The following is an 8,951-nucleotide window of genomic DNA, read 5'->3' as shown; positions in this document are numbered from 1 at the left end:
TTAGGGGCTTTTCTTTGAAATTTGAAGGGGAAGGTACCTTCCTGTGATCACAGAGCGTGCTGCCTTCGAGCCAAGAGGTTAAGTGAAAAGCCCGGGGCTCGGGGTTCCGGGGGGATGGGGGGAGGGGGCGGAAGACTGTGAGGCGCAGGGAAGAAGGCAAATCCCTCCCAGCAGAAATGTGCCCCGAACAAATCAGCCCCACTGAGCTTCCAGTGACCTGAACCAAATACATTGTCTCTGGCGCAAAGTTCAAGGAGTTCTGCCAGGCACCCACCTGGGTCACCACCGTCAGGATCCACGCACAGAGCACGCCTGTCACCCAGAAAACTCCCCCGGGCTCTCCACCCCGCGTCCTTGCCGTGCTCCCGGCCCCAGGCAACGGATGACCTGCTTCCTGTCCCTGGGTGTGGGTTTGCATTTTCCAGAATTCCTCGGAATGGAATCAGACAGCGTGCGCTTCTGATGGGTTTGGCTTGTCTCCGCATAGTTACGTGGCTTCCTCCACGTGCCATGCATTCGGAACTCGTTCCTGTTTTCCTGTTGAGTCGTGTTTGGTGGTGGGGAAGGCCGCTGTTTGTTTATCCACTCACCTGGTGATGGACGTTCGGGTGGTTCCCGGCATGGGGTGATTACAAACGAGGTTGCTATGCATCCTGGTGTGGACGTGTCTCATTTCTCTTGGGTAATGCAGGCCAAGGTGCAGAGGCTGGCTCGTGTGGCATGAGAGCAACTCACTTGACAAAAGCCGCCCAGCTGCTCTCCAAGGTGGCTGCTCCTATTTGCTTTCCTGCCCACCACGTATGAGAGCTCCAGTTGCCCCAACCCTCACCGTCACTTGGCGTTGTCAGTATTTTAAATTTTAGCCGCTTGGATAGTCTGTCGTGGCATCTTATCATGATTTTATCTTGCATTTTCCTGATGTCGGGTGATGTTTCCCATCTTGTAATTAGTCATTCTATTTTTCATATTTATTTGCATCTTTGCTGGGTGTTGTTTTTGTTTTTTGAGACAGGGTCTCGCTCCGTCACCCAGGCTGGAATGCAGTGGTGCCATCTTGGTTCACTGCAACCTCTGTCTCTTGGGCTCAGTCAATCCTCCCATTTCAACCTCCCGAGTAGCTGGAACTACAGACATGCGCCACCGTGCCTGGCTAATTTTTGTATATTATTTTGGGTAGAGAAGGGGTTTCATGATGTTGCCTAGGCTGGTCTTGAACTCCTGGGCTAAAGTGATCCTCCAGCCTCCCAAAGTGCTGGGATTACAGGCATAAGCCCCCATGCCCCGCCTTTGCTAATTTTTATTGTGTTGTTTGAATTCGTATTTTTGAATTGTAGGAGTTCCTTATATTATGAACCCAAGTCCCTTTGTCACATGGGTGTATGGGTCTGTACCCCCTCCTCCCGCCACACACAGAATATTTCTCTCCACTGTGGCTTGCCTTTCATTTGAAGAGTGAAGAGTTGAAGGTTTTTATTGTTACGAAGTCCGGCTGATCATTTTATCTTCTGCAGCTGATGCTTTTTGTGTCTTATCCAAGAAAGCTCCATCTACCCCGGTGCTGGGGGCTCTCCTGCGTGCCCGTCCAGTGGGTTTATGCTTTCAGCCTTCATGTCTACAGCCCTGTCCACTTTGAGTTGATTTTTGCCTCTGGTTCGGGATAGCAGTTGAGGTTCATTTTTATTTTATTTTTTTTCTGTGGATAACCAGTTGTTCCAGCGCCATTTACTGAATGACTCTGCTTTGCCCATTGAATTAATATGACACATTTGTGAGAAATCAAGCAACCATCAACTCGAGAGCCTGCCTCTGGGCTCTGCTCTGTTCTGCTGATCTGTTGTTCTGTGGCACAGCACGTGTCTCTCTTTTTTTTTTTTTTTCACCCAGGCTGGAGTACAGTGGCACGATCTCGGCTCCCTGCAAGCTCCGCCTTCCGGGTTCACACCATTCTCCTGCCTCAGTCTGCCGAGTAGCTGGGACTACAGGTGCCCACCACCACGCCCGGCTAATGTTTTGTAATTTTAGTAGAGACGGGGTTTCACCGTGTTAGCCAGGATGGTCTGGATCTCCTGACCTTGTGATCTGCCCGCCTCAGCCTGGGATTACAGGCATGAGCCACTGCACCTGGCCAGCACAGCACATGTCTTGATTATTCTTATCCTCATAGCTTAAATCTTGATGAAACCAAGTAGTAGAAATCATCTAATTTTGTTCTTTCTTTAAATTATTTCTGCTTTTTTAGGTCTTTTACATTTCCATATACATTTTAGAATCAGCTTGTCAATTTCTGCACCTTGTATTGATTCTAACGACTTGTGTAGGACTGTTATTATTTCTTCCTTGAATGTTTGAGTCCCTAAATGCTTCTTTCAATCACAGAAGGCTTTGGGGTTAGAGTTTCTTAGTCAGAAGGTTTTGAATCCCAAATTCAGTTTCTTTAGCAGGTTGAGAGCCATTCAGATCTGGGATTTCATTTTTGAGTGAGTTTGGAAGTTCGTGTCTGTCACGGCACATGCTCCTGTCCACTGGGTTGTCAGGTCTATTGGCGTAAAGTTCACAATATTCTCTCTCTCTTTTTTTTTTTTTTTTTTTGTTTTTTGAGATGGAGTCTTGCTTGCTCTGTTGCGCAAGCTAGAGTGCAGTGGGGCGCTCTCGGCTCACTGCAAATTCCACTCCCAGGTTCAAGTTCAAGCTCTCTGCTTGAACTCCCAAGTTCAAGCGATTTTCCTGCCTCAGCCTCCGGAGTAGCTGGTAGTACAGGTGGCTGCCACCACACCCAGCTAATTTTTGTATTCTCAGTAGAGACAGGGTTTCACCATATTGTACAGGCTTGTCATGACCTCCTGACCTCAGATGATCTGCCCACCTCAGCCTCCCAAAGTGTTAGGATTACAGGCGTGAGCCACCATGCCTGGTCCACAGTATTCCTTTGTTACCTTTCTGTTGTGTAGAATCTGTGCCAATGTCTTCCATCTCATTTCTGATATTAAAGATCTGTATTTACTCTCTTTTATCTTTTTGATTGGAAGTTTACCAATTTATTTTAATTTTCCAAGATCCACCCTTGAGTTCCATGGATTTGCTTTATTGCTTATTCATTTTCTATGTAACTGAGTTCCTCTCTTTATTATCACCCTTTTCTACTTCGAGTTGAATTTTCTCTTCTCTAGCTGTTTAAAAGATCAAATCATTGATTTTATATCTTGTTTCTGATATAAACACTTAAAACTCTGATTTCTCTAGAAGCATGACTTTAGTTACATCCTGTATATTTTGGTGTGTTGCGTTTTTATTTTCATTTAGTTCAAAATGTTTTCTATTTTTAGGCCGGGCATGGTGGCTCATCCTGTAATCCTAGCACTTTGGGAGGCTGAGGCAGGTGCATCACCTGAGGTCAGGAGTTTGAGACCAGCCTGGCCAACATGGTCAAACCCTGTGTCTACTAAAAATACAGAAGTTAGCCGGCTGTGGTGGCATGCACCTGTCATCCCAGCTACTTGGGAGGCTGAGGCAGGAGAATCGCTTGAACCTGTGAAGCAGAGGTTGCAGTGAGCCGAGATCGCACCACTGCACTCCAGCGTGGGCGACAGAGCAAGGCTCCGTCTCAAAAAAAAAAAGCAAAATGTTTTCTGTTTTTCTTGTAATTTCTTTCTTTACCTGTGGATCACTTAGAAATGTGTTTCATTTCTAATTATTTAATACTTAGCCATTTTTAGGTGTCTTTTAGTTGTTCGTTTTTAATTTACAGCTGACTGCTTGGGTCTGCTCCATGTGCCATGAGAAGAGTGCACATTCTGCTGTGGTCGGGGGAGGTCTCCAGACATCCAAGCGAGCTGGCGATGCTGTTGTTGGAGCCGTCTACATCCCACTGACCTTCTGTCTTCTTTCTCCGTTCATCGCTGAGGGAGGAGTGTCGAGGTGGTGGACGAAGCTCGTGCCTTCATCTGTGTCTTCATTGCTCTCAGTTCCGGATGCATATTTTGAAGCTTTTCATCAGGTGCGTGCGTATTTAGGACTGTGTGTCTCCTTAACGGGCTGACCCTTTTGTCACTGATGAACTGTCTCAACATGTCTTCGTCCGTCTTCCTTGCCCTGGAGTCCATGGTGCCTGTGATGTTTGCAGCCATGCCAGCTGCCCCGGGCCCAGGGTTTGCATGCTGTATCTTTGACCATTTCTATATTTGCAGTCTGTCTTTGTCTTTCAGGTGTGATTCTTGCAGACAGCGTACATTTGAGTCTTTGATTTTTAGCCAGTCCAACCATCTCTGCTTTTCGTTGGTGAGTTTAGCCCATTTAACTTTCTTTTTTTAACTTTTTTATTTCCATGGGTTTTGGGGGGAACAGGTGGTATTTGGTTACACGAGGAAGCTCTTTAGTGGTGATTTGTGAGATTTTGGTGCACCCATCACCCGAGCAGTGTACACTGAACCCGATCTGTACTCTTTTATCCCTCAACCCCTTCCCACCCTTTTGCCCTGAGTCCCCAAAGTCCATTGTGTCGTTCTTATGCCTTTGCATCCGCATAGCTTAGCTCCCACTTATAAGTGAGAACATATGCTGTTTGGTTTTCCATTCCTGAGAATGGATTTCACTTAGAATAATAGTCTCCAATCCCATCCAGGTTGCTGCGAATGCCATTACTTCATTACTCCTTATGGTTGAGTAGTATTCCATCGTATATATATACCACAGTTTCTTTATCCACACGTAGGTTGCTGAAGCCCATTTAGCATTGAGTGTAAGGAATGACGTGCCTGCGTTCCTGCCTTCTTGCTCTGTGTCCAGCTGGTTTGTCTCATCTCCTCTTTGTTCCTGAGAATGTCCTCTCTTCATGTCATCTCCTGGGTTGACTGTGTATCTCCATGTGGGAAGGGGATGGGGGGTACACACGCCTCTGTCCACGTCTTCGTGGTCAGACAGTAGATGCCAGGCCACAGCAAGCATTCGGGAGGCTGTGGGCTTGCCTGAAGCCATCACTCTTACTGTGTTTGGTGGAATGGTGTTCTTATAACATTTATTTTTGTGATAACAATGACAAAACACATTTGAAAACCACTAACAAATGCAACAGCCGCAATTGGTAGGTGTGGCAATGACAGCTTCTCTAGGATGGGGTGGATTTGTGTGCCTACAAGTCCCAAGCCCACACAGAGGCCGGCCAGTTCCGTCTGTAGGACTTGCCTTGCTCACACGTGACATCTGGCACCTGGCGGCTCCTCCCTGCAAAGCCCTGTAGCCTCACTGAGCTGTACAACTGCTCCAAGCCCTTCTCTTCCGCCTGCCAGGAGGGTGCCAGCCATGCCTGCCCCCGGGTGTCTGAGGACACAGCAAGGGCAGGCCTGGGGCGAGCCTGGTGGGGGGACCCAGGCAAACGTGAGCCATGGTCAGTCACAGTTGGGAAGCTTGTCCTGGGATGTGTGCAACCTGGTTACGCCAATGTGTACATCAACTCTTGCCAGGGAAAGGTGAAGCTCGGGGCCCAGAGGCCTGGGCTGAATTTCAGCTGGGTCCTGGTCCTGGACGTGCCTGCTGTCCATTTTAGCAGACCCCAAAGAGCAAGTGGGAGAAGGAAACAGGCTTGCCAGCAGGGCCAGCTCTCCAGAGGGCATAGGGCAGCCTTCCTCATGTGGGCAACGGTCGGCCTACTGGTGTAGAGCCTTCTAATGCCACAGTAGGGCCAGCCAGGTCCTTGAGCCAGGTTCTCGGGCCAGCCCCAGGGCCAGCCCAAGGCCTTTTCTGGCACTCAGCTGGATCAAAGTCTTGGCTTTCAAAGGGGACTCCCTGGGCAGAGGTTGCAGTTTCCAGTATCAGTGGTGACAGGGTCGGGCCTGGCTGGAAGGGCCTGGAGCCCTGCTGGCCACCACCCTGCGAGCCCGCCTGACACCTGGGGAACCTGGGGGCTCTGCCCACCCTTTCCCGTGCCCAGGGTTGCAGGCAGGCCGTGCCATGGCATTCTGGGCAGGTGCATTGAAGACGTTTAATGGGCGAGTTCCCTCTTGGCATGGGGTATAATTAATTTTCCTGAAATAGGCATGACAGCCCAGCAGTCTGCGTGTCTGAGTCAGGCAGTGATTATTGCCTCTCACCGGCATGATGCACCATCGACCACTCAGAATTCAGAGCACCACGGCTCCCCGGGCCCTGCTGGTGTGGTGCAGGGGGTTCAGGACTGGCCAGGGCTTGGGAGATGCTACCCCACTCAGAACCACCCTGCCTGGAAGCTTGGGATCCAAGAGGTGCTGTGGCTCCTAGGTGTAGGGTTGGCACCAAGGGTGGCGGGAAGGTTACAGCAGTGGGTGAGGGAGGGGGAGGTCCAGCAGAGCTTGCAGGGGATGTCTGGAGCTGCCCTTGGTGAGTGGAGCGCACAGCTGGATCCTGTGGGGGACGGGGGCATACCCCAGCACACACCCTGGCAATGCCCCCAGTCGGGAGAAAGAGCCCGGCTCCAGTGATGTGGGCTGGCCACGGTCGGGAGCAGTGGTCCAAGCAGGGTGAAGCTTGCTTTCATGTGTCCTGGGCCACAGTGCTGTGGGGTCACCCCCTTGCTCCCACACCGGGCAGTTTCTGGGAGCAGGAGCTGGAAGTGCAGGGCAGGCTCAGCCCAGTGGGCAGTGACGGCCGCCTGGCCCTCCCATCACAGAGCCTGTGGCGGCTCTGGGCACCCCTCCCACCTGGGGCTGAGCTGTTTCCCACCCCAGGCCTTGCTGACCATCCAGGTCCAGGGTCTCCTAGGGACGGGCTCTGTATGTGGGATCCATATGTGTCCCAGGGCCCCTGCTGTGGCCAGGCTGTCATCCCTAGGGGCTTCTGGTCTTATTTCTACCCCACAGCAGGTGCCCTCAGCACCCTCCCCTCTGCTTCCTGGACCCAGCCACCGGCTTCTCCCTGCTTTCCTGATTGCACATGCTCAGAGGCCTGTCCCAGAGGCTGTGGCCACCGTGGTTTATGTCCTGAACGCTGCTGTGCCCGGGCCCCTGGGGATGTGTACCCTGAAGTTGTCGTCACAGCCTCCCTGCTTTATGGGCCAGGAAACTGAGGCACATGTGGCTGGGGGACCAGAGGTGGGCAGGAGCCCCCAGCAGCGTTCCCGTGACAGGGCTGAATTGTCCCTGCCTGGCACCCAGATGGGGCAGTTGGTGTAAGCAGGGGTGCATGTCTGCCCATCCAGGGCAGGTGTTGGCCCTGAGGGTGCAGTCGTCTGCAGCTGCAGGACCCCAGTCCCCTCAGATGGGAGATGGTTGGACTCCGGGACATTCTCCGGACGCAGGGCTGGGGGTGTGGGCCTCTGGATGCAGAGGCCGGCTAGGCTGCCCTCTCCCACCTCCTATTCCTGGGGCTCATCTTCCTGCGTCAAAGGGTGAGGCCTCATGTGTGGGTAAGGCAGGGAGCAAAGCAGAGATTTTGTCCTCACAGGGGTGCAGATGGGGAAACTGAGGTCTCAGGTTAGCTGGGAAGTACATAAGGGTGTCGCCCTGCGGCTGAGCAGAGTGGCCAGCCCCATCCTCCTCTTTCCCTCGCTGGGCACGGGCAAGCTCTCCCGCTCCTCCTTCCCTCGCTGGGCACGGGCAAGCTCTCCTGGCAACGTCACCAAGGCCTCTCAGTCAGCCCACTTCACAGAGGGAGAGCTGAAGTTTAAAGCCTTCAGTCCAGATCACAGAGACGGTAAATGTCCAGATCACAGAGACAGTAAATGTCCAGATCACAGAGACAGTAAATGTCCAGATCACAGAGACGGTAAATGTCCAGATCACAGAGATGGTAAATGCCAAGCGGGTCAGACCCTGGTCCTGCAGCCAGACCTCTGAGTCCCCCGGGCAGTGACGGACCTCTAGGGCATTCCTGGGTTTTGTTGCCTGTGCTGCCCCCCAGGGCCCCTCCCTACCACCGGAGACGCTGCCTGAGAGTGGGGCTCAGTGGGTGGCCAGGCCCCTCTCCCACCCCACCCCCGCAGGAGGAAGGCCTCGGCCGACCTCCACTTTCACTTTCTTTTTAAGAAGGAGGTGTTACGGGTTGAATTGTGCCCCCAAAATGGCCTGTCCAGGTCCCAGCCCCTGGCACCTGATCTCATCTGAAAATAGACTCTCTGTAGATGTCATATCAAGTTAAGATGAGGTCGTGCTTGAGCAAGGTGGGCCTGATCCCCATATGACGGGGGTCCTGTCATAGGGACACCTGAAAGCAAGGAAAATTGGGACCCAGAGTCACGGGCACAAGGGAGATGGCCATGTGAAGACAGAGGCTGGAGTGGCACAGCCACAAGCCAAGGGCCACCGGGGGCCACCAGGAGCTGGAAGAAATGGACGAGGCAGGGAAGGATCCTCCCCTAGAGCCCCTGGAGCGTGCGTGGCCCTGCCCACGTGTTGATTTTGAACTTCTGGCCTCCAGAACTGTGATGGGATGAATTTCTGCAGCCACAGGAAACTAAGATAGAAGCTCAAACACGCCAGTTCCTGGCTGTGAAGGACAAAGACCCACGCGCTGAGTCACCAGGGGCTACCAGCGAAGAGCCTGGGCTGGGGACCTAGCCCCAGAGCCCGAAATCCCCATTTCCAGTGCTCAGTTGCCCCGTGATGTCCGTTCTCCTGCCCTCTCCACGCTCCAGGGCCCTCTTTTTGTAAAGAGGAAATCTTTTCCCCACGGAATGACTCCCTCCTCCAACTCAAACACCATCATATTTCTGCTTTGAAACAGACACTTCTGCTGTGAGTAGCGGCATCTTTAAATAAACACATCCTCCTGTCGGGGTGGACAGAGGAATAAACACATCCTCCTGTTGGGGTGGACAGAGGCAGCTGCAGAGACACGGAAAACAGGGAGGAGAGCCCTTGCTAGCGGGCGGGACCCGCAACTCCCCAGCCTCCCCTTCCCTGCCCACTTCTGCTTCCTCCTCTTTGTGGGGTGCCCCTGGGCTCTCCTCCCCCATGGTCCCCAGAAACAACCTTGGGACTCCTTAT

At 52.5% G+C, this 8,951-nt stretch overlaps 1 long non-coding RNA gene across 1 annotated transcript; it reads left to right on the top strand.

Annotated features, from left to right (window-relative positions):
• Positions 1 to 3,678: 3,678 nt before the first annotated feature.
• LOC105472564 (uncharacterized) lies at positions 3,679 to 8,680 on the top strand. Its single transcript, XR_981630.2, has 3 exons — positions 3,679 to 3,994; positions 4,203 to 4,275; positions 8,383 to 8,680. It is a non-coding gene; the product is annotated as an uncharacterized lncRNA (long non-coding RNA).
• The last annotated feature ends 271 nt before the right edge of the window (positions 8,681 to 8,951 follow it).

The sequence above is a fragment of the Macaca nemestrina genome, chromosome 4, assembly GCF_043159975.1.
Source record: "Macaca nemestrina isolate mMacNem1 chromosome 4, mMacNem.hap1, whole genome shotgun sequence".
NCBI lineage: Eukaryota > Metazoa > Chordata > Mammalia > Primates > Cercopithecidae > Macaca > Macaca nemestrina.
This window is presented reverse-complemented; position numbering and strand designations above follow the sequence as displayed.